Source organism: Cyanistes caeruleus, chromosome 3, assembly GCF_971803275.1.
Source record: "Cyanistes caeruleus chromosome 3, bCyaCae1.hap1.1, whole genome shotgun sequence".
Classification (NCBI taxonomy): domain Eukaryota; kingdom Metazoa; phylum Chordata; class Aves; order Passeriformes; family Paridae; genus Cyanistes; species Cyanistes caeruleus.
The window spans coordinates 48,979,064-49,005,690 of NC_141703.1; the positions used below are offsets into that span (position 1 = coordinate 48,979,064).

A 26,627-nucleotide genomic window follows, 5' to 3' on the forward strand; every position below is an offset into this window, starting at 1 on the left:
AACTAACGAGGTGATAAACTGGTTGGCCTACCCGGACAAAAAAAACAATAAAAAGCAAAACTGTAGTACGTCATTTTAATAGCTCTAGCCTCACTAATTAAAAGCTCAAACCCCTCAGAAATGTCATGACATTACACGTCAACATATTCCTTTCTATTCCTTTATCCTGGATTGTTTTCAAATGAGACATCCTTGTTGTCATAGCTTGCTCTGAGGATGTTGGTAATGTAATAGACATCCTAGAGCTAGTCTCTGTATACTTCTGCTTATAATTCTCTACAGAGGAAAAGCTAACATTTTCTGCTCACCAGCTAACTGGTTGAAAACTTGCCAGAAAGAAAAGGTACACAAATAATTGCAGATATTGTCACACAAAAAGAAAACTGACCCCAGCATGAATGGCAGGTTAGCAGGTCCCAAATTATTCATACATTTTAACAACCATACATGCCAGAGATCTAATAAACTGGCAGTCCCTGGAAAATTGCATCTTAGAAATTGAACACAGAAAAGCTGTTTGCAGATAGTAAAAAGGAAAACAGCAGTCCTAGACTATACTAAATCCTTGCAAACAACTAAGTTTAGTTACTAATAACTATTCCTCATGGCTATGTGTTCCGAGGGTCTTGCTGGTCTTGTGTCAGGATCCATCTCTCTTTTCCAAAGGACTGCAGTCTTTAAGTGATCAGTTTGATGTATCCAGCCTGCTGCTGTTATCTGTCTTCCCTTTCCAACCTTTCCAACCCTCCACAGAGAGGATGTCATGTCTGACATGGTTAATGCCTTTCCTCTCAACCCACTTCCCTGGCATACCTGTAATATTCCTGATACTTCATATCTTCCATGATGTGTCTATCCTTAATCACATTTCCTGGCTTGTTTTGTCATGCTCCAACTGGTTTGATTTCTTGCTATCAAGGTTGTCACTAGAAGAGTTTTCTGATAAGGGGAGGAAAAAAGTCCTAAACACTCTAGTGCCTTTGAATCCAGTCCTCTGGATTTCACAAAACTGGCCCACCTATGGATTTTAGTCTTTTTTATAAAATTGCTTTCATCTGAAATACTTTTACCTTCTTTAAGAAAGGGTCTTACCCCGTGATTTTATACTACTACCATCCACAATCTCACACTTTACTCCTGTGGACAGCAATAGTTTTTTCTCTGTCCATACACCCATCCAAAGAGATGCATTTTATAAATAGTGAATACTTTGGCACATTTAAATAAGCTTTTGGGATTACTTAGAAAGAAATAAGCTGATTTATGTGGAAAAGAAAAAGATGAGGCCAGTGGTGCAGGCTGAATCATTAAGCTGTGTAGGCTTATTTTATTTAGCTAAACCACAAAATATCTAGAATATTTAAGCACCTCTTGTAAAAAAATGAGTGCACCGTAATGTTAGCTAAGAAATCAGGAAGAATAAAAACTGCTATAAGGATATTGTTCAAGACAAATTTTCAAGCAATAGGGCAGATGGACAAATGTTTAAGTGCCCAATTCTGTCAAGTGGCTTGAACCAAGGAGAACTAATCCTGAAATAATTACACAAGATTTATGTATAGCAAAACCATAAAAGGGAAGCTAGAAGGAGCAAGCAAGAACTGAAGCAGAAAATGGCTTTACAATCCATAAAGATTGCATGTTTCACCACTGGACTCAGAGCTGAAAATATTGAGTCAGCCTGAGGACTCCCAGATTATCTTGACAGTTAAACTGTGTGTCTGGCCAGGAGCTGATAGAGAAATGATAACAGCCAGTGGGTAGGTACTGATTTAAGAAAAAGCAGTAACAGTTTATTCAGAAAGCAGATGAGGTGTGGAAATGATCTTTGACATGGGTTCAGTGTTTTGACCTCACTTGTATTTGCTCTTTTGAGCATCTCCTGTGCTGGCTGCATCATGTCATACTTGCAGCAGGAAATTCAATAATACTACCGGTATTAGTGGATATTTGTCCCTCTCTTATGAGAAAACAGGCTCTAGTTTAATGGTAGCCCATGCTTTCTGATAAAAGTCTGAAAAAGGGCATCAGCACAACTAATTTTCAGTTATTGACATGACTAACGTTGTGCAGATTTTTCTGTAGTGTTTTGCCCAGTTTTTTTCAAATGCCTCTGAGCATTTAAATGAGCTTCCAGTATTTCTACAGAATGTCTACTTCCACAGACTAATTATATGAAAATATTTATTAATAACTTGTGTTTTCAGTTCCTTTCTTAAAAATATCTAAAAAAACCCAAGCAAACAAGGATGACTTCATTATAAACAAGACTCACTTCAAATACAGCTCCCATTTTTTTGTTTTCTCACTGAGATTGATCTTTCACATAGAGACATATTGGCATTAAATTCGATTTACCACATTTGAAAATAATTCAGTAGTGGATTTTCAGGAGTTGGTATTGGGAAGTATCTTTTCTTTGTTGCTCCACTCTGACGCAAATGTGATTTCCTGCCATGTTTAACAAGATTAGGTGATCTTTGTTCAGTTTCTCTCCTTCCATTCTTTCTGTGCAATTTAGAAGTTAGAATCTGAAAGAAAAAGGGGTGACAATGGTAGTGTATTTGTGCCTAATTTCCAGCATCAGTAAGAGGGAGAAGACGAACACAGTGATAATAAGCTCGTAAGGGTGGCATCACCATGGTAAATTGTCAGAGTAACTCCTCAATAGGGCATAGAGCTAAATTTAGAAGACTACACTGCTGATGAGTCATAGATCACTGCACAAGTAGCATGGTCTTCTGTTGTGAATACATCTACTGTGTTTTGCATGCATGGGAATGAAGGCTGGCGGTGCTCGAATGATACAGTTATAAAAGTTATGTCTTAAATTGTCACAGGTGAGATGGAGCAAACAACAATGCATGGTGGATCTGGATATTGGGGTTTATTTAAGAGCCCCTGAGATTTAGGGTTTTGCTCTGCTTGATTTCTCCACACATCCTCTCCCTCCCCACCAGCATCACATTCCCCAGGTCTCAGTGTCCCTCCGCAAAGGGAGGCGGCTGCTGGCCAGTGAAGGACAGGCAGAAAGCCCAGTCAGGTGATGCAGGTGATACTGCTCACAGGTATCAGTCTCAGATGTGAGAGGTCTCTGGTCTGGCAGCCAGGGAGTCTGCTAGTCCCCCAGCACTTGTCACCAGGCAGTGATCTGGTCTCCAGGGTCTTCTGCAACTTCCAGGATCTTTTCTCCAGTCGTGATCTTCACCGCCTTCTTTTGCAGCCCCCAGATTTCCCCACCTAAATAGTCAATGTGCAGAAGGAAATGCACGATCAGCTTTTAATTGGTGGTTCTGTCTTACATCGTGTTATTAACTGGAGGAATCAGGACATTCCACAGTTATTTAGTCCCAGTGCTATGAAAATTTATTCAGTCCATACCATTTTCAGCTAGGAGGCTGCATACTCATAGCTCGTGCTTGCTTATGAGTTCAAAAGTTCACATTCTTATGATCACCCACTCACCCACAGACATACTATTATTTTCTGCCTGTCAGTGTTCAGTCTAAATTATCTTCACCTACAATAGTTATTAAAAAAAAAAAAAAAGCAGCTAAATCTTGGTGGAAAAATAATTGGGTTTTTTTTCCTCAAAATAGAGCATCTCAGTGACTCTGGTGCATCTGTGGCAGTGACAGCTATTAGGACTGCTACCTTAGTGGGATACCAAGCACAAAGGCATGCACTAAAGTTACCTTGTTATGGTTGCAGTGCAATGACTCTGAGCTAGAAAACAGGCTTTTTTAAAATCTCCTACACACTATACACTGTCGTGAAACAAATTTCAAATTTTTGTGTTTAGGTGTAGATAAAATCAATAGTAATTTCACGTAACATTTAGAAGTTGTTCTTTCTTCTGAAATTTGTCATATTAGAGCACAAATTAGACTTTTCTAAAAGATTTCCAGGGACCATGGCTGTCTTATATGACTTTTGGAAAAGGACCTGTGTAGTCGTACATTGGCTGTCTGGAAAGGCCAGAAGAACTGAGTTCATGTCCATGTGGGGAAGAACTGGAAAGGGCTATGCTTTTTATACCAATTAATTTTTTTTTTCTGATTTCCTTCCTGTGGGAGACCCAGAGGAAAAAGAAAGAAAGAAGGAGGCAATACTACTTTTGAAAATGCACAGTGTGCACAGTGGCAGGGTAGATATCAGTAGGGAGACCACTGCCTAAGGCACACATCAAATGAATGAAGAAAGTTTACATATATCTCATACACAGCCAGAAGGAGTTCAAAAGTGGCCAGTATATCTATTCCATTATAATTTAGCTTTGGGTGTTAAAAATACTGTGAAAATAAAAGTTGTTTTACAATATTTTTACATTTATTTATTTTACAGGTATTTTTTCAAAAACTTCTGCATATAGTCTCTATTTCACTGGCTATATAATATGACAGAATGAGATTAAAAGAACTAGATTATGCTCTTATCTCTGCAAACATACATCTGGAATAGCTCTGCAGAGGTTTGTGGAATTATTTCTGATTTACTGTAGTATAGCTGTGAGACAAATTGGCCTGAGGAGTATAGCTGTCTAATATTTTCTTCTGTATACCGCTTTATTACTTTGCACACCGAGACACAGACAACCTTCTGTTACAGGGTGATTCAGTAGTTCCCCAAGACACTGTGATACCATTATAACCACACAGCCAGCCAGATGCATCAAGCTGACAGCTAAACAGACTCTTCTTTCAATTCCTTGGTGTCAGTTGCCACCCAGTGATTTACATCTGGAAATGAACATAAAGAAAAATATTTTGTGACAACCTACCATTTGGATGATGTCTTCATTGATCTAAAGCCACCATGGGTGGAAGCAGAAATTTAAAATTTGTCAAGAGAATAGTGTCTGTATCCAAAATGTCTGTTATTCTAACAGAACTGACTTTAATTTGTTATTACCTTGAAAAAGGAGGAAAATAAAAACAGTTGGAGATTTCCAAGTATATCACAGATGCCAGGGAGCCATATGGATAAACATTTCAAAAACAAAAGGTCCAGCCAGAGAGGAGGTCTAGTGGAAAGAGTGTTTGCTGCAGTCTTGCAGCAAAGACCTCAAGAACTGAAACTCTAAGAGCAGGAGACAACACCCACTCTCCTAGTACTGCTGAGATTCATGTTGTCTACAGATTGGCATGGGGAGAGGAAGGATCAAGAAGGAAATCAAGGCTTTGAGGTTCCTTTGCCCTATTGTTGTAAAGATTTACAGAGTTCAAATTCTCTAAGAAAAGTATTTGGCTTAGAAAAGTTGGGTAATAAGGATTGTAGGGGTGGTAAGAGTTTTCTTTTCTTCAGAAGGGATGAAAGTTGGCCCAGGAAGTTGGGATAGGAGACAGTGGTGTAGTTCTTGAGGGCAGAGTCCAGGTGAATCAAGGGTGTGTGGAAGGGTAAGGAAAACAAAGCTGAGACACCAGCTTGAGAGATCTCACACTGATTTACAGTGCTAAAAAGGCTCTTTTAGCAAAGTGTTTGTTTCCAAGCTCTGGCCTCTGCCTGTGTAACCTAAATTCAATTTCCCTGTGACTTCTTTTGAGATGTAACTGCAACTAAACTTGTTTCCATAGCGTTCTACATCTGTATGCTGTGTATAGTTTACTACTAAGGTTTATAACATTTAATTTGTAAAATTACAGGTTGATTAGCATTGATAGCAGCATTGCTAATGCGCTAGTGAAAATCAGAACGGCCTCACTGGGATATAGGACTCGACTTGTTTGGCCTATTGGGTCTCACTCAGGCAAACTCAATGAAGCTAAAAAATATTTCTAGTTAATGAGCGAGCACTTTGGACAAGATCTCTACATCCTCTTTCATGCCCTGAATTTATCAGCACTTCAGAGCACATAGCTGAGAAATGCTGCTTGCTCTGTGCTCCCAAGAGCCTGACGTAAAAGTCTTTCCACTACACACAATTTAGCATATATGGAAATTTTCATTGAAATGGAGTAAAAGGGTTGATCTGGGAAGGCATGCAGCCATGTACAGAAGCAGGTCAAGTTGTAATACTGCCTATAAATCTTATATTTGAAAAAAAAGGAAGCACTCAAGCCCTGTGTAATTTTAAGTTCATGTGAAAAAAACCAAAGGTCCAAAGGAGAAGGAGGAGTTGCTTGCCCCAAAACCATGGAATGTTGCTGCTTTGGCAACATCCCTGGATGAATGAGTCAAAGTTTGTAGGGAGAGAAAATGTTTTTGAAAGTGGAAAACCAGACATGCTTTCGGATGTGTAAGCCCTTATTTATATATGACATGGAAACAGAAAACTTTAAGCACAGGCTGAGAACAACTACCCTGAACAAAACAATAAACTTTTACAGAATAAGGTGATAAAGTAGTTGCAGCCAATATGAAGAAGAAAAGGTGTTAATTTATTACCTATCAAAAATGGTGGTATGTGAGAAATGGAATGTGAGAAAAATAGATTGAGTTTCTACAAAAGCCATGATTTCTAATATTTAGTAGTTTCAGTTCCCAAGACCATCTTTTGGAGGCACCTTGTAAACAGGAGAGATGTTTCCCTTGGTGTTAAGAACAGGGAGTTGGTACCCAAGGGCCCATATGGTGAGAAACGTTTTCCTCCTGGTTAACTGGGTATTTTGATCCTTGATCCATTGTCTGTGTGTGTTTGGTGTGCAGTGGCACCTTAACTTCAGCTGTATGGTTCACATGTGGGCATCTGGTGCACTGAATCTTCCTGCAAATAGCAGAGCCAGAGATTTTCATGGTACTATTACAGGAGCATCAATTCTAAGATGTAGTAGTATAGTGGCAGGTTCTGTGATGGTTTATTCATGCTGGTCATAAGGAGATGCATGTCTTAATGATGATTTTAGGCATGTGGGAGAGATGCCTGAAGATTTTTTGCTATAAAAAATCATAAGCAACATTATCCATTTCTAGCAGGCCTACCTTCCTCACACCCTTAAGTTGCAAATGCTGGACCAGTATTTCCCACACCACTTTTCTTTCTATCTTTTCCTTTAAAGAGTCAGAGAGGAACCAAATGTTGAGGAGAGCCATGCCCAGTTGTCTTTTAGATAAGTCACTCCAGAAGACACCACTGCCTTGAAACTCTGCTTCCCTAAGTCACTTGTTCCACAACTGCTCTGTTCCATGCAGGTGAGCTATTGAGATAGAGAGCAGAAGCTGTACCTCCTGCTCATGTTTTCAAAATGGCACTGAATTACATTTCTGCTGAAAAACCTAACACTGTATTATTCTAACAAATAAAATACAATTTCCCCCCACCCAGGAATATGCTAAGCAAAAATAAGACAATCGAGCACAAGAAAACATTCAAGAAGCATACAGCTGAGTACTGCTTAAAATTCAGGGTCATGTTGTGCCCTCAAGTACACCAGATCACAAAGCTTGTGGACAACATCATACAAATATATATATTTATCTCAGGCCATCAGTTTGCCTTCAATTTGGACATATTTTTTTTTCCTGCAGCCTGATTGTCTATCCCTTTGAGGTCCTATGTAAATTCTAGATGTGCCCTGCTGCTATTTGCCAATACAGAAATGCATGAAATTGGGAAGACAATTTGTTTAGCTGAAGATTTTTTTCTTTTCAGGAAAATCGTACAAAGGTCTAAGGCAAGTCAACCACTGGGTCAGTTTTTGCATATCTGTTTGGAAGCATGAAGAAAGAATGATTGGAGGGGTCCCTTTTCTAACAGTAAGGCATAATAAATAACTTATAAGGATATTAGGTAAATTTTCAAAGAACTTAGGAAAATTACAGGTCAAGTCCTATTTTTATAACTGACTTCTGAGTCTGAATGTCAGTAGTATGAAATAATTTCAGTGTTTCTCCTTGTATCTGAGTGTACACTTGGAATTAACCTAAAGCTACAAAAGGCAGTATCTAGAGCGGCACTAGGGACTGCCTATGCTACCTTCCTCCATACCCCTTTCCCAACCTATGCTTGACAAAGAGTGATGTTGTTGAGTCAGCACGGTGAAAGAATTGCATGAAAATAAGAAGAAAAATGGAAGATTCCTTTTTAGAAGTCATGGACATTCATAAACATCAGGAACAGACAGAGGATATGTGGGAATCAATTCAGCAGAAGTTTCATTTTCATCTGCTGTAGGTGTTTTTGGACCGTAGGAGGAATATGTAATAACAGTTTTATAATCACAAAAAATTTGGCTGTAGGATGATGTTCTGATAGAGCAATTTGTTTCTGGTTTTACTCAGATTATTCACTAGTGTAAGCAATATGTTTGCATGAACTGTGAAAATAGAAAGCTTATTTTTCCCATTTTTAGTCAAGGGTAGCTGAATGTATACAATGTACAATGTCAAAAATAGCTTCACAGTGTGCATCGTACTTAAAATAGTTACTATTCCTGTCTCACTTGCACAATTTCTTTAGCACATTTATGTACAGAGCTTAATTGACAGAAGAGCAGCAGTTCTTATAGTAACCATATTGATGGGACATTTAATTTTTAACAAGTTATTTGAAAAGTGATAGTATTGGAAAGATTAATGTACACTGAAATGTGACATGTGATGCAATGATTGTTTTATTATTCTTTATCCATTTTGGCTTAAAAGTATACTTGCTAAAATTAAAAAAAACCCCAAAACCTAAACTGAGTTTCATAGAACTCAGAAAGATGAAATTATTATAGTTTGGCCTCCTACAATGAGAAATCAAAACAGAGGCATAGCTGATCTTGAGGGACTTTATTAAATCAAAGAACAAATGTGATTTTTGAAGGTAATAAATGATAAGACTGCCAAAGACACACAATGCAAGTAGACTTCTGCCAGCTCTGAGGAGAATGCATCCTCATCTTGTAGGGGTTGTGTTCAATGTTGGAACAAAAAGCCCTGCCAAAATGCTCAGTATAAGCTCAGTAAGTTTGTGGGACCAGCTCTAGAAATTTTTGAATGAACTGTCATTATTTAGTTAATGCCTGACTACCAATTTTTTGCCCATCAATGTAAAAGACAAAAAATGTGTTGCAAGACATGTTCCAAGGGTCAAAGATCAAGGGAAGCTGCAGCTGGCTCACTTACAAGGAGGCAGCATGACAAGGGTCAGAAAGGCATGACATAAGGAAGGGATTAACACTGATGAAATTACCAGTGGTTTGACAAAATGTCAGATGTAGAGAGAGATGGTGCTTTGATATTCAGAAAGATACGTAATTTAGGGCTGTGCAGTTTGAAAAAGTAAACAAAACCCTTCCTGTCTTACATTTCCTAAAGGGCTAAAATTCCAGTGGTTAACAAATTCCATTCAAAGTTCTTCTTCTTGCTTGTCAGTCTGGACATTTGTAAGGAAACTCAGAAAGGGCAGAGCATGATGTGGATCCTAGGGGGCTGTGTGGAGGTGAGGAATGACTTGGTTAGCAGAGAGGCTGTTTCCAGGGTGTCAGTCTGCAGGAAAGTGTAAGTAGACATAGTGTGTGTCAGAGTGTTTACTAGAGACACAGATTTTGGAACTGACAAGGGATGGGAAATCATATTAAACACTCTCTGCATGCCCTGAATCAATTACCTTTTTGGATATATTGTCATTTCTTTGAGCTCCAGCCCAGAAAGGGTTAGTCTTGAACATCATCCTTTCAGTGGGAATTTTATGCTCCTTCCAACATGAGTGAGTCACCATTGCCTGGCTAACAGGCAATGACATTTGTTGAAAAGAATATAATACAGTACATGTAGAATGAGAGGCATTGCAAATGAAATTATGTCAAGCAGAGATCTCACCAGAACCACAGAATCTTAGAAGATAGGTGATCCTACAAGGGTCCTCTGTAGCTGAAAGAGAGGAGCAGGCAAACATAGAACTTGTCTTACTCAGCTGGCCTAATATCTGGGTCACCCTCTGAAGATGCCTCTACTCACTCCTTAAAGACCCCAGGGAGATGCCTAAATTAGGTCCCTGAAATGCCTAAATGTCTGTGTGATCAATTGAACCATCTCTATGACTTCAGGTTAACTTTGCATCTGCTTCTAGTACAGAGTTTTTGTTTAACCTCATACATATGATAATAACCTTCTAAGTAAAACTTAAAAAACATTTTTTGAGGATTCACCTTCTCTTTGCATCCTCTGCTCAGTTCAGAAAATTTGGAGACAGCTTTCTTTAGGCTTCTTTTTTAACTTAGGGAAATTATATTAGCTTTTGATAAAATCAAAATATCTCTGTCATCCTCTATCAATCATGGTAAGTTTCATAATGATAAGATTGGTTTTTTTTTATGGCAGCTGAGCACAGGTTGAGAATAAGTCAGAGGCATTTCAGAGATTTCTGACTAACTGTATGAAGCGACCGTTTTTAGATGACTTTTTATTTTCTCCTGGTCCTCTCGTCAGCTTCTGGTGTTTGGAATTTTTTTCCATTTTTGTAACTCACTGGACATTAATCTCATTGTGCTTCTGCTGAAGTCAATGCAGGAACATTATGGTTCTGCAAAAATATAGAAATGACTCAATCCACCCACAAGAATTTCTTTATGCAAGGTATGTCCTTCCTTACCTAGAGACTTGATGGCTAGTAAAAAATGGTAATATTTATTTATGACAAATTGAATGAGGCTCAACTACAAAAAGGTGGAAAGGGCAATCCAAAGTACTTTATGATGTCTCATTTTAATAAGAGTTCCATCCTTAACTGAAATTGTTGAAATTCTGATCACAATTTACTCATCTTTTTTCTACAGTCAAAATGTTCAAATGTAGTAATTTTTTGGGGTATGGGCTTTTTATATCTTGTATATTCCTCAACATTATGAAAAGATTCAGCTTCTAAAACTTATGACAGCACACATTTTTTTCAAAATAGTGTGGTATGATTATATAGTCATAGTATTTAATGTTCTTTTGTTCGTACCTCAGCTGGAGTAATTATTTTTAATATGAAGTGATATGGTGACAATATTATTTAACATAGTAATTCAGCTTTCTTTAGGGCTGAAAGAATATGATTGTTTGTTATAAACAATTACATTTCAAATTCATAATATTCAGTTTCAAGTAAGAGTAATTTACAGAATGGTGTAATGTAGAAGCATGAGTAATCACGCCTATCTTTCATGTGAACACTTGAAGTGACACTGATTGCAGTGGCATTCTGTATCCCATCTTCCCTAAATAAAATGAAACAAACTACATTTCACTGTGATTCACCGGGGTTTGGGGACTTGGATGCCTATCTCAAACTCACACACCTTGCAAAGGTTGTCATCATGGTGCTTGATAGGGGAATTCAATACTTTGCTGAACTAAATCTCTTTTACATGCTTGTCTCTTTCTGTTGACTGTAAATAAAGCATTGAACAACTACATTCCTACATGGGAATCTCAGCTGTCCACCTGAATTTGGATTGACTTAAACATGCAGAGAATGTATCTTTTTCCTTCAAGGTATTTTGCAATTGTACAAAGTAAAACTTCTATGTTAAATGTTGCTCTGAGGATATAGAGTATTTCTGGTAAAAAAGCTGAAGGTTCATCAGAGGAAATATTAACAGTATGGGGAGTATGCAAAATAGCTTAAAAAACCCCTTATACTAAAATGGAAACTACTCACCATCCACTTCTGAGTTTGTAGATCAAAGAATGAAAGGACAATTTTTAAATTCAATCTGTCCTCCATAGCTTAATCCAGGAATGATCTCTCTTTAAAGTCATTAGCAGATTGGACTCTATTACAGAACAGCAGAATAGTAAAAGAATTGAATAGTAGAATAGAATAGAATAGAATAGAATAGAATAGAATAGAATAGAATAGAATAGAATAGAATAGAATATTTTTTTCATAAAGCAGCAAGAAAGTTAGATCTTCATAAAGCCTAGATGGCAATCTAGATTCATAAAATGTTTTTGACACAGGATTTTCAGCAGGATTGCTGATGGGCAAAGCAAAATCCCAGAAAATATGGGAATTTCCTTAATTTCCTCTTTAATTAAGATTTTCCATATCAGATTTACTGCTGTTGCTCCCAGCTCTTTCAACTTTCTTTCCTTGTCCTTTTCCAGAAAATTGTTTTCTAGACCCCTTGAAAGGAGGGGGGACACAATGTAGGCAGCACTGTACACAACACAATCTCACTGTTTTCTTTAAATGTATTAGTTTTGTGGTATCCTTTATGTGACAGAGCAGCCCCCAATATTGGGGACAGGCAGAGATTTAGAGCTGAGGTTTCTCCTTGGCCCTTTAATTCCATATGGTGAATGCACTCCATGACTTTAACCTCAGAGTGTGAGTTCCTCTGCAAGTACATCATTGCTTTCAGTGAAGTCAATAGGACATTTACATGCAGCAAGGCTTAAAGCCATCTTTCTGATATCTTATAAATCAGCATAAATCAGATTGGATTCTGGTTTCCTATTGCCTGGTGATCATTACCAGGGAAACAAGAAAAGGGAAAAAGAAAAAAAGAAATCCCCAAAAGAAGAATTATTAGAAATCTGCCCTCTCTGTATTGCTATTCAAAGGGTTCAGTTATTTGAGAAAAGTTGCCTGGATAAAAATAGATTCCTCATTGATAGTCAGATCATTGAGACTCCATAAAAGGACATGCTATTGAAAAAGTTCCTGCAAACTGGCTTTGTTTGGCATCTGACTGAATTGTGGGAGCCCTGAAGCCACCAGCAGCTTCCTGCCTGCCACTCCTGGAAATCCTTTAGATAGTACAAGCAATAAACACTGCCCAGTGGGAAACTGTAGAGTAATGTTTTACACTGATTACATGCTAACAGCAGGGAGAAGCTTGATGTGGACTTTCAGAAGTCAAATATATGAGCTGAATACCCTTTCCTTATAACAAATAACTTATCAAATCTAGGACACTACTCTATCCTCTCAGATAAAGAGGGCTTAAAATTACATTCACACTCCCCTTAAGCCAGTGACAGTGATGTGGCCCTGAAAAGCATGAAATTATTCCAGTTTCTCCAGTAAGTCAAACTATATCCATAAAGGTTAACTGAAAAAAAAAAGAGCAATGGGATTTGTATTTAAAATTTCATATGTTTGCCAGTCAGTACAGTTGATTCAAATTAATTTTTTTTTCTTTTTGTTGAACAAAATAATTGTCAAACATATATTTTAGAATATATCTTTTATAAATTAATAAAAAGAAACCCCAAACCCATGGAAAAAAAAATAAACACAGGTAAGCCAAGGTGAAATTATAACACACTTGACAAGGAAAAAAGGTGAACTGAATTCTGATTGAAGGGTGTGGTTTGGTGACTGACTAAATCTCCTTATAGCTCTGGGTATTGTCACAAGAGGAGATGTTTTTGCTCCATAGAGAATAGAAAATTTCACAGAGTATTCATAATGTTATGCTATATTTATATGAATGAAAAATTCAAGTTTTAGTAAGTAATAATAGTATTTTTAAGAATCAATCTGCATAAACTTTATATTGAGACTAGTGACTTATTTATATGAATATTTATATGTGTGTTTCATTTTCACTGATATAATTCATTACCTTATATTGCATTTAGTAACAGTAGTGGTATCTCAGCTGCATTTCTGTGTGGAAATCTCTTAGTGGACCTTCTTGTGAGTTTGGCAGGTTTTGGAGATTTTTTTTTCCAAGTTTCTGGTGTGCTTTTCATTGGTGCTCTTTTATAGCTTCTCTCTGCTTTGGACACTGCGTGCCTTTCCATTACTTTTCCATTTAATAGTCCTAGCTCCAATTCTTCTGCCAAGTCTGTTAGAAGGAAAGGGGCTGAGTTTAATTTTCCCAATGAAGGAATCATCTTGAGCCCTGGCAAAACCCTCCAAAACTAAGCTATGGGGGAGGCTGCATTGTTCCCACTGTTACAGGAACTACCTTTGATGGATGTTTCAGGACAGGCTGCCCTTAGGAGCTATTCTTACACACAAACATCAAGTGCAAGAGACTGAGAAAATATCTGAAAAAAAAGAATAAGCTATTGAAAATCACTACAACAATGCTTCATAAGATCTGATGAGTACTGTCTTCAGTCCTCGTTTAGTGCTGTGTTGATAACAAAATTATGTGTGAAGTCAGCTGCTCCCCTCCTCCACTTCATATCGCTGTGGGCTGCTGAAACATGGTAATTCAGCAGCTCCATCATCTGGTTGTATATAGCTTTTGTGAAGCTGCTTAAAGGGGGTCCACTTCTGATGCCAGTAACAGAGAGTATCAGCTCAAACACCTCTGAGGATGGCTGCTCCAAAATGTTCATAAATTCCATGATTTAGAGGGACTTGGACAAACCTGAGGAGAGGGTCTGTGAGAACCTCATGATGTTCAACAAGCCCAAGTGCAAGGTGCACTTGAGTTGGGGCTTTCCCAGATAGGAGTACAGATGAGAAGTCATTCAGACAAGCCCTGCTGAGAAGGAATCCCCATGGATGAAAAGGAGGAGAGAAGGGGGCTCAGTGAGGCTGGGCAGGAGGGAGCTGGTGGCAGCGGGAGTGGGGGCAGGAGTCTCAAGGACCTGGGAGCAGGTAGGAGAGGGGGTGAGGGAGCTGGATGGCACTGTCCTCTGGCCCAGGAGATGGCATTTCTGTCCATCTGAGCATCCACCACATACCCTGGCACTCACCCCTGCCCAGTGGACACTACCACAGCCCTACCTGCTCTGCCATGCTTTGGTGATCACTCCATTGTGACCTGTCCCCTCCGTTGTCACTGCAGATGGAATCCCAGAAAAGACCTCCTCACCTCTCTTCTTCCTTCTACATTTACCTCTTTTTACTATTCCCCTTTTTTCCTCCACTTTTGTCTGCTCCATCCTCCCACTTCCTTTTTTCCCCCATTTTCAAGGCCTGGTTGCCAGAGTCTCTTGGGAGACAGCCCGGAAGGGTAAAGTTGTCCAGGAAGGCTGGGCATTCTTCAGAAAGGAAATCGCTTTTCTGGGTAAAAATGCCTGTATGGCCAGGCTCAGAGAGTGGTGGTGAATGGAGTCACATTCAGCTGTCAACGTGTCACCACTGGTGCTCTTCCCAGGGTCCAGTGTCAGGGCCAGTCTTGTTTATTCCCCTTCCAGCAAGATCAGGGAGACAACTGGAAGGGTAAAAGTGAGGAAACTCTTGGGCAGGGATAAAGACAGTTTAATAGGGAAAGCAAAAGCTGTACAAACAAACAAAAACAAGGAATTCATTCACCCCTTCCCATGGGCAAGCAGGTGTTCAGCCATCTCCAGGAGAGCATGTTTTCATTAGATGTAATGCTAACTTGTGAAGATAAACACCATCACTCCAAATTTTCTCCCCTTTCCTCCTTCTTCCCCCCACTTTACATTCTGAGCATGTTGTCATATGGTCTGGAATATCCCTCGGATCTGATTGTGTCACCTGTCCTGTCTGTGTCTCCTCCCATGCACCCCCAACTCCATCAGCAGTGTGGCAGTACAAAAAGCAGGAAAGGCCTTGGCTCTGGGTAAGTCCTGCTCAGCAATAGGAAAAGAATCTCTCTACCATCAACCCTGTGTTCAGCACAAATCCTAAACACAGACCCATTTCAGCCACTGTAAAGACAATTGATTCCACCTCAACCAAATCCAGCACGAGCTGCAACTAAAATGTCTTCTTCAGGATACCACAGAGGGGTTTTTTAGGTTAGAAATAGCAGTCCTTGTCAATCCTGCAATTTGTGACTCTCTGACATGTTTTTCTCAGACCTTTTCTATGATATTCCACGATGCAGAAGGTAAAAAAAAAGATTGATGAGAAATTGACTGAATGGCACAACAGTGAGCCATTACCTCCAAATCAAGGTTTTCCCTGTCTCCAACTGTATATTTAACTAGGAGAAAATCTGTGAAAATTGTAACTAACCTTCTTTGTCAACAGAGTGCTGAAGCAGACCTTGCATTGGGACCATTACTTGCTATGAAGGTAAAGAAACTGGGGCAGGAGTCTTAGTGGAGTGACTGGAAGTGAAGCTGCTGCTTAGAAGGTAAATGACCGTACTCTGTAAGGAGTTAAAAAAAAATGCAAAAAGAGGCACAGTTCTAGTGGCAATGATAAGGAAGAAAAATGAAATATCAAGACATCAACAAAGAATAAGAATTATTATTTTGGAATAAAAATGGCTTTGACACTTAACTTTCTGTACTTTCTGTACAACAGATGCCAAGATTTCTCATTATTCTGTTTCTTTTGGAGCCAAGGGCTGCAGAATCAACATGCTCTTTTCAGTACAATCCCCAGGGGATAATTGAAATATAATTGCATTTTTTATGAGGTGTATAGATTTAAAATTTATTTTGTTTTTAGATACTTTTACTTTCTAAGAAAAGGAAGAAGTGGTAAAGAAGCTAGTAAAGTCACTCAGATTTATCCTTTTAAATTACTTTTACAGACTTCAATAGAAAAGCTCTTTTTACTCTCTTCCCCTAATACATAGTAATGAAAAAAGAAAAATCACTCTTCTTTTATTTTTTAATTCTCATTTTTTAGGAACTACTGAGAAATTATCAGTTTTGATTGTGGATAATTATGGAGCTAGCACAGACATTCAACAATGGCCTGAGCAAAATATAAGCAGAGAAGTTCCTTTTCATTTGTGTTGGCTGCATTTTGTCATCATTGGAGAAGATACAAAAATGGTAAAGTCATTTCTACCTTCCAAACTAGCTCCTGATTAAGGATGTTGGCTGTCTAAAATATTGGGTGTCTGTGTAGTCAAGGAAGCACTTGAACAAATCAGTCAATAAATAGACATTGGCACAGACACTTCAGGCAGGGTGACTGTCTCTTTCCCTGGAGGGCCCAAGTGCCCTTGAGTCCCTGGGCAGGGTGGGCAGAGGCACTCTGTCCATCCGAGCAGACAGAGGTCATGTAGGGTGCAATCCACCCTTAGTCGTTCAGTACATCCAGGTTTTCCAGACTGCAGAAGGAGTCTCCTTATTTTATTTATTGCTTCATATTGGACAAGTTAAGTGAATGTCAAGGACTTGTTTTTTAATTCAAATATTTCTTCATTTGCTGACACCTGTTATCACTTCTAGTCAGTTATTAAAGAAAAAAAAATAGCAAACAAGATTTTCAGCTTTCCTTATCTGACAAAGGGCAGAGCATTTCTAATGAATCAATCTTCATCATCCACTTTATTTAGCATCACACTGGCACAGGACATTGACATTCTCTGTTTCAAAGACTGAAGTTTCTCATCACCTGTGTAAAAGGAAGAATAATGTATTTTTCCTTTTCATCTCTGACAGTTTAAATTAAACTGTGTCTCTGGCTTTCTCACAAAGTTCTTTTAAGACAGCAGATAAGGGCCAGTGTTTGAAGAACATTAATTACAGGTTCAGATGATAAAAACTGGCTGAAGTAGGCTAATTTTTACAAAAGACTATCCTGTCATGTTCTTGGGAAAAGAAAAAAAAAGAAAAAAAAAAAGGAAAAACAAAAAGCCTCAGCAGCCCAGACTGAAAGAATCACGTACAATGCATAAGGAAAACTATCGTCTCACCTTTGCTCAAAGCTCATTTTATTGGCTTGGAAATTTGAAATGACAAAAAATTACTAGGCTCCTGCTTAGATGAACATCTAGTTGTTTTTTCTTACATATTATAATCATCAAGTCCAACTTCCTGACCATTTCAGGGCTGACCAAAAATCAAAGCATGTTGCTAAGGGCAATGTCCATATGCATCTTAAATACTGATAGCTTAGGACTTTCAGAGTAAGAGTTTGTTTCCTGTGCATACTGTAATAGACTATGATAAAAGTAGTCAACTGCCAGAAAAGAAAACTTTTCTTGGGCTTTTATCTTTTATTTCCAATTTTTGGTCAAACAGCTCATTTTGGATAATTTCTTTCCTAATACAATGCTGTGTAACCTTGTCCATGGATCCTTGCCCACAGATGTTGCCTCTATATAATAGAGTGTCAGATATGATAAACTTCAAGGTTCTTCTTTTACTTGAGAAGAACACGGTAAGCCACTCAATTTCCCCCATTTCTCTGCTGAGTGCCATTTTAGTGTAATCCTGTTTAAAACATGCATGAAATATAGTAGAGATAAACAGAGATTTGGGACTGAACAACATAAATTATTAAAAGCACTGAAAATCTCTGCATGAATCCAATCTAAAAAGTATCATTTAAGTAAAGAAGAAATCCATAACATTTCTCAGCAAAAGTAAATTGTACAGGAAAGTGTTGCAATTAGTCTCTCCTGATATATAAAGAACTGGTGAATTCCAGCAAGGTTAGAAAGTGAGACATTTAAAACTGTGGTTTTTTCCCCAGAACAATCAATACAAGAAATTAATCTTCTTTGCCTCCCTCTTGATGTATATGGTTATAGGTTAGTGCATTTTTGAAAATGACAAAATATACACATAGATAATAAAAAATGAAATTTCAGAGTCAAAAGCCTGGATTGTGTGGCCTTAGTGCACAGAGTCAACACTGGGTATCAATTTAAAAATTAGCTGGGGGAAAGCTGCTGCATAACTGGCTGTTTAGGAGATCCAGCAGTAGAGTAGAAATTGTAATACTTTGCTGCCATTCTGGCCCAGGATAGCAATTTTAATGCATAGGGTGAAATGCTGTAGCCCAAAGGGAAAGGCACTGCTGACAAGGAGTTAGAGATATACCTGAATTGATGGCACTTCTTTCAGAGAGGCAAGCCTTACTTTTGCAGAGATTTTACAATGCCTAGATCTTCCACATCCTGATCTTTTCACAGAGGCCCAGAATCTCTTTTGAAAGGCTTGTCAGACTCAGCGGGGTTTCGTCTGATTCACACTGGTATGAATAAAATACAAACAGACCAAGGACCGTCATCAGGTGTTTTTTCCCCCTGGCAGATTCCAGGGGTAACTCAGGTTCCTCCTCATTGCTTTTGGCTGTAGGAACCTGCCTGACAGCTGAGCTTCCAGAGTACCAGAGCACCAGAGCACCTGAGCCTTGGGACCCAGTGAAATTTCCAGACTTATTTCACAAGGTCTTATAGTCTCACTCCAAATGTAACAAGATAAAAAAAGAGAAACAAAAAAAAGAGAAATGCCTGCCCCATCCCCCAAACAAAACCAAAAACCACCCCTAGTTAATAATTATCTTAAGACATCCTATGCTGGTGTAGCTGATTCCTAGAAAACACTGCAATTTACTGCATAAACACAGTTTATTAAAATCCACCCAGCATTATTTGTGGATATTCAGAAATTTATGGGATGAAAATGCTGACTTAGAGCAGCTGTATATTCTACAGTGGCTACTCTTCTGATTACACTTCTTTTTCTATCTACTTTAAAGTAGATTTCAGAGACTAGGAGCAACCACACAATAAGTTGTAGTGGTCATGAAAAGTCTATAAGGATCCAGATATATTTTGATTATAATTCATGACCAATTAAAATGGTTAGTAAATTTCCCTTAAAGGAAATGCCTTCATTATGGAGGAAAAGAGAATTTGGAGAAACTTGAATGACTATGGTAGAAAGAGGTATTGATGGTACTCTTGTTGTTGTCCTATGGGTTTCTTTTGTTTCCAGAAAAAGTGTCTGGAGATAGAGGGGTGGATATTGAATTTATACCAATTGGTATTTTGGGAATTTATCAGATTTTTTATTTTCCTTTTATTTTTCCCTTGACATTTAGAAGAAGTTAAGCCAGTACAAATCTTGGTTTCAATGTGGTGAATTTCACAGCTTCTTAAGTGCTTCCCTCTTCTTCTTGAGACATCTGTGTGTTTTCCAGAGAAAGGGAAAGCTTTGCTTTTTTCTTCCTTCATTCATATATAGTGGTGTTTGTGAAAGGAGACTTGGTTAAGAGCTGCAATGTGAAAATGTTCTCTGCAATGTCATACTTGGGCATATGTTTCTACTCATTGAGAAAAAAAATAAGGAAAAAAGGAAAAAAACAAAACTATAATGAAGAAAACAAGTAATAGCAAAATTAAGATGTTTCCAGATGTTTCCAAAATTAAAATATTGTTCCTTGTTTACAATGGGCACTGATCACATGGAAAAGGACTAAGCTGTTCCTTGCTCAGATTAGTCTAAAATTACTATGAACACATCTAAAGTAAGCTTGCATCCTCACCCAAGGATATTATGTGCAATTATGTTATTTGACTGAATTATGGACTCTCAATCTGTGGGGTTTGTTCACAAAAAGTACTTTAATGGGTATAAAAAGAGATGGAACTTGTAATGTTATTATGAAGCTATTTTAGAAAATATGAATTAGTCAATTTTCCTCATGCCAAGATTTTATTTTACCAACTCACTTCTATATTGCCACAGAATATAGTGACATTTCAAAAAGTAATAAAAATTAAAAAGTTTTGGTTAAATTAGGCAGAAATCTTTGAAAATATGTAATTCATAGTTCAGAATAGTGAAATAAATAATGTTTCAAAAAATTTACATGTATCCTCTCACATGCACATTTATGCAAGTAGAAAGTATTGAAATTGGACCCATCCTTTGTTTTCACATTTTTAACTTTTATTGGTATTAAATTTTGTCATTCTGAACATATTCTTTTCAAACTGGAACATTTATGCATAACTTTTTTTATAGTTCATACCAAATCTTGGCTACAAGTGCTGTAATTTTATATACTCTAAGCACTAACAGTTTTGTTTCCATAGTGCTTTCAGTAATTCTGTATATTAAAAATATTCAGGAAAAAAAGAAAGAACTACTATCTAAAAATTGTTTTGAAAAATATATTGGTCATTGGGCAGACATTCTGTGCACATTTATTTAATTTAGCAATATTCTGTGAGTCTGTAATCTGCATGAATCTTTAGAATAAAACACTTTTTCTGTCCTTTAAGAACCTCCTTGTAAAAGTGACCAAATTCTATTGAACTTTGAATTTTGTTTCCAAAAATTCTGGCTAGTTTTTCTCCCATCTGGATATGTGAACAGTACATCAGTACGAATTTAGCATATATATTTTACTAATATGAATGCATTCTTCATATTACAGGATTTTACAATTGAGAAATACAGTTTTCAAAACGTTTGCCAAACTTTGCCTGTTTCCAGTACAGCTTAGGCACAGATGTGTCATTAATGACACAAGTTTGAATGCTGTGTCTGTGATGGGCTGACCCCAGCTGTCAACTCAGACCCCATTCAGTCACTCTCTTACTCCTTCCCAAGCAGGCTGAGGGAGAGAACTGTGAGAATAGAAGTGAGAAAAAGCTCTTGGGTAAAGATAAACACTCTAGTAAACAAAGGGGAGGGGTGGGGGGAAGAAGAAAAGAAAGAAATCTTGCTAAAAACCATCCATAACCAACACCAAAGCAATGCCCTGACAGTCCCCAGGCAATGGTTACTCCCAGGCCGTTTCATTGCTGAGCACATTCCAAGGTACAGGGAGCATCCCTTTGGTCAGCTGGGGTCAGTTCAAATCTCACTGACTCTGACTGTCAATCTCTTGCCCTCCTCAGCTTCCTCTCTGGGGCAGCACAGTAAGAAACAGGGGTGGCCTTGACACTAAATAGCTAAAACACAGATGTGCTATCAGCACTTTCTTGGTCATCAGTCAAAAAACATACAGTTGTGAAGAAAATTAAGTCCAGCCCAGACAGACTCAGTGCAGTGTGCTTGTAGAGAACACATTTCAGGCATTTGTGTGATTGCAGAGCCAATTGTTTAGCAAAATTAATGATTATTTATTTATTTTATGAATAGTTTCTACTTTGTTTGCAATGGCCTGAGCATGTACCTGGCTTAGTTAATATGCTGTCTTTTAAAATGTTTTCTGCTCTCTCATTGATTCTAACAGGAGTCAGAACAGACCTGACATCTGTAAAGTGTCCATTACAAAAAACAGAGGTCAAGAGGGATGTCATTCAAAAAATGGATAGAAGGAGAAGTCAAGGACCATCTCTTGAATAATTTGATCTCCTTTATTTGAGAGGAGGAAGCTGTGACAACAAGTCCTGTCAAATAGTCTTAAGAGCTGAAGAAGATGAGTGAAATTCTTCTTTTCCCATTTAAACAGAATTATTTTGAAGCCTCAAATGCAAAGCCCAGGAGAGAAAACAACAGGGTAGCATAGTGCTTAAGGTGCTCACCTGAAGAAGAAAGCTTGGCTCTACATAACTCAGTGTTAGCTGCCTGCTGCTGGAAAAATAGAACTTGTCTGAAGTAGAAGGAGTCTGGAATACAGTGTGTGCTTGTTTCTGATACTTAGTTCTAAGATCCAGAAAAACACTGAATTTCATATAATATGAAATTCATGGGCATGTTTTCATGGTGATACATGAAAACAACTGTTAAAGTTATATAGAAAAAGCTAAAAGTGTAGGTGTGTAGATTAGAGAGTTTTCTTAAGCCACTGTGTGAAAAAGTTAGTTTAGAGAACAGAAAACAAGATGGAGGATTTGGGGTGTTGTCTCTCGTCCTTCTTCTTTCTTCTTCATGTTCTTCTTCTAGAGGTTTTTGGGTAATAGTCAGTGATTGGACAGAGAATGCCGCAGTGCAGCATACAGAAAATGGGTCATTGGGTCATTAAGAAAAATAATATACATGTCTATTGTTAATTGGTAAGAATAAGTATAAAAATAAAAGCACTGCATAATTCAGGGCCATTTTGTGCTATTGAACACAAAGTGAGCCACAAGGCCTTGTTGCACCATCAGAAGAAAGAAATGTACCGGATTGCAAAGAATTAAACTTGTGCAGCCTGTCTGGAGAGACCTGCCAAATTTTGTGATGACCTTTTAATAAACACAAGAAACAAGATTCTAACGAGCTCGGGGGTTTTCTTCAAAACTGGAGAACTGATATAAGCAGAGCTCCTCACGAGGGAGGATCCCAAAAGAATTCAGTCAAAGGAGACTGAGAAATCCAGGAAAAGAAAGAAAAATATGGAAGAAATGTAGCAGAATCAGAGAAAGAGAAAAAGGATTTTTTAGAGAAAAGTTACAGAACTAGCATTACTTACTGACTTAATAATTTTGTGATCTTCTCAATTTTTCTTTCAACTTGTGTTTTCTACTGTCTTTCTGACCCTTCAGTTTTCTTCTAGTTTTTAAAGGAATCTAAAATCATTCATTGTAACTCTGTTCTTTGAATTCAAGGACTTATATGAAATGCATAGCATAAAATTGAATCAGTAGATTAACTGATTGTAATAGAAGATTTGCAATTACAGAGTCTGACCCTTGTAACACAGTCTATAAAATTTTGAATTAATTCCTACTGGAACTGGAGCACATCTGTTAGATAAACATGCAGGCAGTCTTAATTTCAAAAGCAGTCAGTGACGAAGATTTTACTGTAGTTTCTCCTCTCAGGTAAAAATTTGCATTTTACTTCTAATAACTCTGTCAGTTTCAAGTTTAATAATGACATTGTGATACTTTATACCTGTCAATCTCTGCATTTTTCTTTATTATGGTCAATAGAAGAATGTATTTGTGATAAGTCTATTTTGTAATGCAAATAGACAATATTCTCTACAGGAAGACACTGAATTCCAGCTCTTGCTCTGATCGTCTCCTTGTGCCTCTCAAAATGTCACTAGCTTGCAACTTATCACATCAATTGCTTCAGGACTGGAACTTTCCATTCTTGGGGCTGAGCTCCATTACACACAGTCCTTGCCAACCCCATCATGGAGAGTCCCTGTAAGCAGACAAAAGGAATTATTTCCTGCTGGCAGATTGATACCATCCTCCCCAAGGAGAGAGGCTGAGCCATGGAGCTTTTCCATAGGAGTGCCATAGACTGGGCACCTGCAGGCATAAGTAAATTGGTCACTGGGTATATCTCTTCCATGTTTGAGCCTGTAAAACTGTAATGTGAATAGGATCTTAATCTTTCACTCTAGAGGAGCAATGTTTGTTTCCAAAACAGATTCATATGTTATTTTGGTAGCATATGGTCTTGTTTTATGATGTATGTTGGCATTTCTTGAGAAAATGCAATACAAACATGACTGATTAGGAGAATTGTATGTCAAAGAGAGAAACTAGAAGAAGGAAAAGCTGATGTATTTAGCTCATTGTATGAACTTGCTAGGTACTTACTGAAGAGCACACAACTTCACTTAGTTTAGGTAACTAGTGTCAAGCTCTCAGGTTTTCAGCATTTTATATTCTTCCCCAAAACCTACCTTGTAGGTTTTCTTCTTAGCTTTTTTTAGTTAATTTTAGAAAGAAAAATAATATTAATTCATTTTTTTTCAGCTGTCCCTTTTTTCTATTACACACAGTGGAAGCAGAAGTGTCAAGGAATGATTACCTCAAACTGTAGTGAGAATCTCTGTGAGGCTTTTGTTACCATTGGGAACCTTGTATTAAAAGAAAAAAGTTTGGTAAGTTAAGAATTCACCTTTCTAATACCAGCCCAGACTTTTGGCTGGTTGGGAAATTGCTGGACTATGTCTGTCCCTGGTAGATAGACTTCTATTTCATATGGAACAGTTAAAATTGTGCTCCCTGGGACACTTCAATCACCAGTCATTCAGATCATATCATGCATCTTTCAGCAAGTCATATAATGGAAAATTCCATAGAACTGATGAAAGCTAAGCCAAAAATCTGCTTCAAGTAAGTGCTTCAGCTGCCAGGAGTTTACATTTCTAAAATATTTGTAAAACAAAAATTATAATCCTTAGTATTTAATCAAAGAAGTTATTAATATCTTTTAAATTTGAAATTCAGTTTTATCAAAAATATTTTTTAGATATATGCTGTTCAATATTAAATGTGTCAAGCAAATGCTGGTTGTGATCAGTCAGTTCCAGATATTCTTGGAACCGACAGTGGAATATTTTTTTGATGCAGAACCCCTTTAATTGCTTATTCCTTCAATCTTTAACAACAACACCAAAATTAAGAAAAATTGCTTAGCTCTTTCCTTCTGTTTTTGTAGACAAAGCAATTAGATTAAAATGTTAGGGTTGATGCCAGAAATGCACACTTCAGAAAACCATCAGATTTTTCCTCTCACCACATGCTCTTTGATTCCCAGTAGTGTGAAATTATCTTAGTGTGCTTTTGGAAATATTGGTTTTAATGTTTGCGAAGCCTATGGAAACTCTGGACATTTGTGATCAAAATGTTACTAGTTGAATGCTTTTTAGAAATTCTCTGCAGGTCGTATTCAGATTGTTTAAGTTCTTCCTGCTGTATTATCTGCCAGTCACTGTCTTGATCCTGTTCCTCTCTAAGAGCCATTATGTCAGCCCTTCAAAAGCCTTCAAAGTGCTGTCTGCCTTACTGACTTACCACCAGGAATTTAAGTGAAATTTAAGTACTGTGAATACTCACCATGAAAAAAATAAATTTGGTATTCTAGTGTCGCCTTTGAGTTTAAAGTACTTCTGTATACTTTTCTCTTTATGTACCCTAAGCTCCTGTATTTTCTGTATATTGAGGACATTTGGCTACAAATCTGAAAAATATATTACATACATATTAGCTACAAATTAGATAACATTTTAGATTTCTTAAATCAATAGGTTTAAGTGTACTCTAGTGAAAAGTATTTTTGCAAAACTGCATTTTTGAAGGTGATTTAATAGTCACACAACTATTCTGTGGAACAAAATATTAGTAATTATAACAAATTATAGAAAGTTTGCATTTTAAAGAAATGCAGTGCTCCTTACACAGCCAAAGAAGGATGTGTGCTATAGCATGCATGTACCTTGAAGGCTGAATATAGTTTTGGCAAAGGTGATTAAACCAATTTTTGCTGATTCTTCAGCTTTTCCTTTTTCAGAGGCTTTTGGAATGATGTGTTCCTTATGATTTAATAGCTGCTCTCCATCTCCATCTGAGCAGGTTGTGAACAATGCCATGTGCTGCTTGAATTTGGTCTGCTGCCTGCATTGTGCCACTCAGCTCTGTGCTGCCTCTCTGCCATTGGTGATATTGCAGAGGCACCAGCCCCAGGTACAGAAACAGATGAAAACTAGCCCAGGATTAACCACTCCCCCAGAATTCCAATTCCAGTTACCCTTTCCAGAAACACCAGCTCAAGGTATTTCTGCATGGTGCAGTATTTTATAGGATGGATATGTCTGGAATAAAACAGCAGAAGACAGCCCTAAGTCACCACAGCATCAGCACTGCTCAGATGCTTGCATTTATTTTTCATGTGAGCTGTACTAGAGAATGTCATATTCAGTGTTTGCTGCCTGACACCATGGTTTATTTGTGCCTGAAGGGCAAAAGGCTGAAGATGATGGTGATAAATAATGACCATAATTACTTTTTAATTGTTAGAGAGTATGCTCATTTGCTTGGAATGCAACAGGACCTATTTTTCATAGGTCTTGCACACAGCTACAAGACAGATGGCTTCTGTCCCCCAGAATTAAAAGCAGGGAGGGAGAGGGAATTTATGTATCGTTCTGAAGTATCAGACCTTGAAACATATTTTGTGTTCCTTACCCACAGAATGCTTTGTGAATGCATGGGAAAAAGCAGCGTGGGTCAAGGTGAGAATCCATTATTTTGAGACAAGCCAAAGGAGCATTCATATTCATATATGTATTCAAGCCATGAGGAAGACATCATCTCTGGATACCTATCTCCTCCTCTTCATGCTGCTATCTGAAGTGGCATAAGGTCCATAGGGCTTATGCTTCTGTGGAACAGATTAAAGTAATTTGCCGCCTACTAAGACAAACAAGGGTTACTTGAATTATTTTGACGAAGTAA

At 37.8% G+C, this 26,627-nt stretch overlaps 1 long non-coding RNA gene across 3 annotated transcripts; it reads right to left on the reverse strand.

Moving 5' to 3' along the window:
* Positions 1-4,480: 4,480 nt before the first annotated feature.
* LOC111926298 (uncharacterized) lies at positions 4,481-14,626 on the reverse strand. Of its 3 annotated transcripts, none has more exons than XR_015285464.1 (5): positions 14,563-14,584; positions 13,833-13,914; positions 13,485-13,709; positions 11,570-11,684; positions 4,481-4,739 (listed from the first exon to the last, which is right to left on the reverse strand). It is a non-coding gene; the product is annotated as an uncharacterized LOC111926298 (long non-coding RNA). The 3 variants fall into 3 exon arrangements; XR_002862839.2 differs by lacking the exons at positions 4,481-4,739; positions 14,563-14,584 and adding exons at positions 10,332-10,447; positions 14,606-14,626; XR_002862841.2 differs by lacking the exon at positions 4,481-4,739 and adding an exon at positions 10,332-10,447.
* Positions 14,627-26,627: the final 12,001 nt, after the last annotated feature.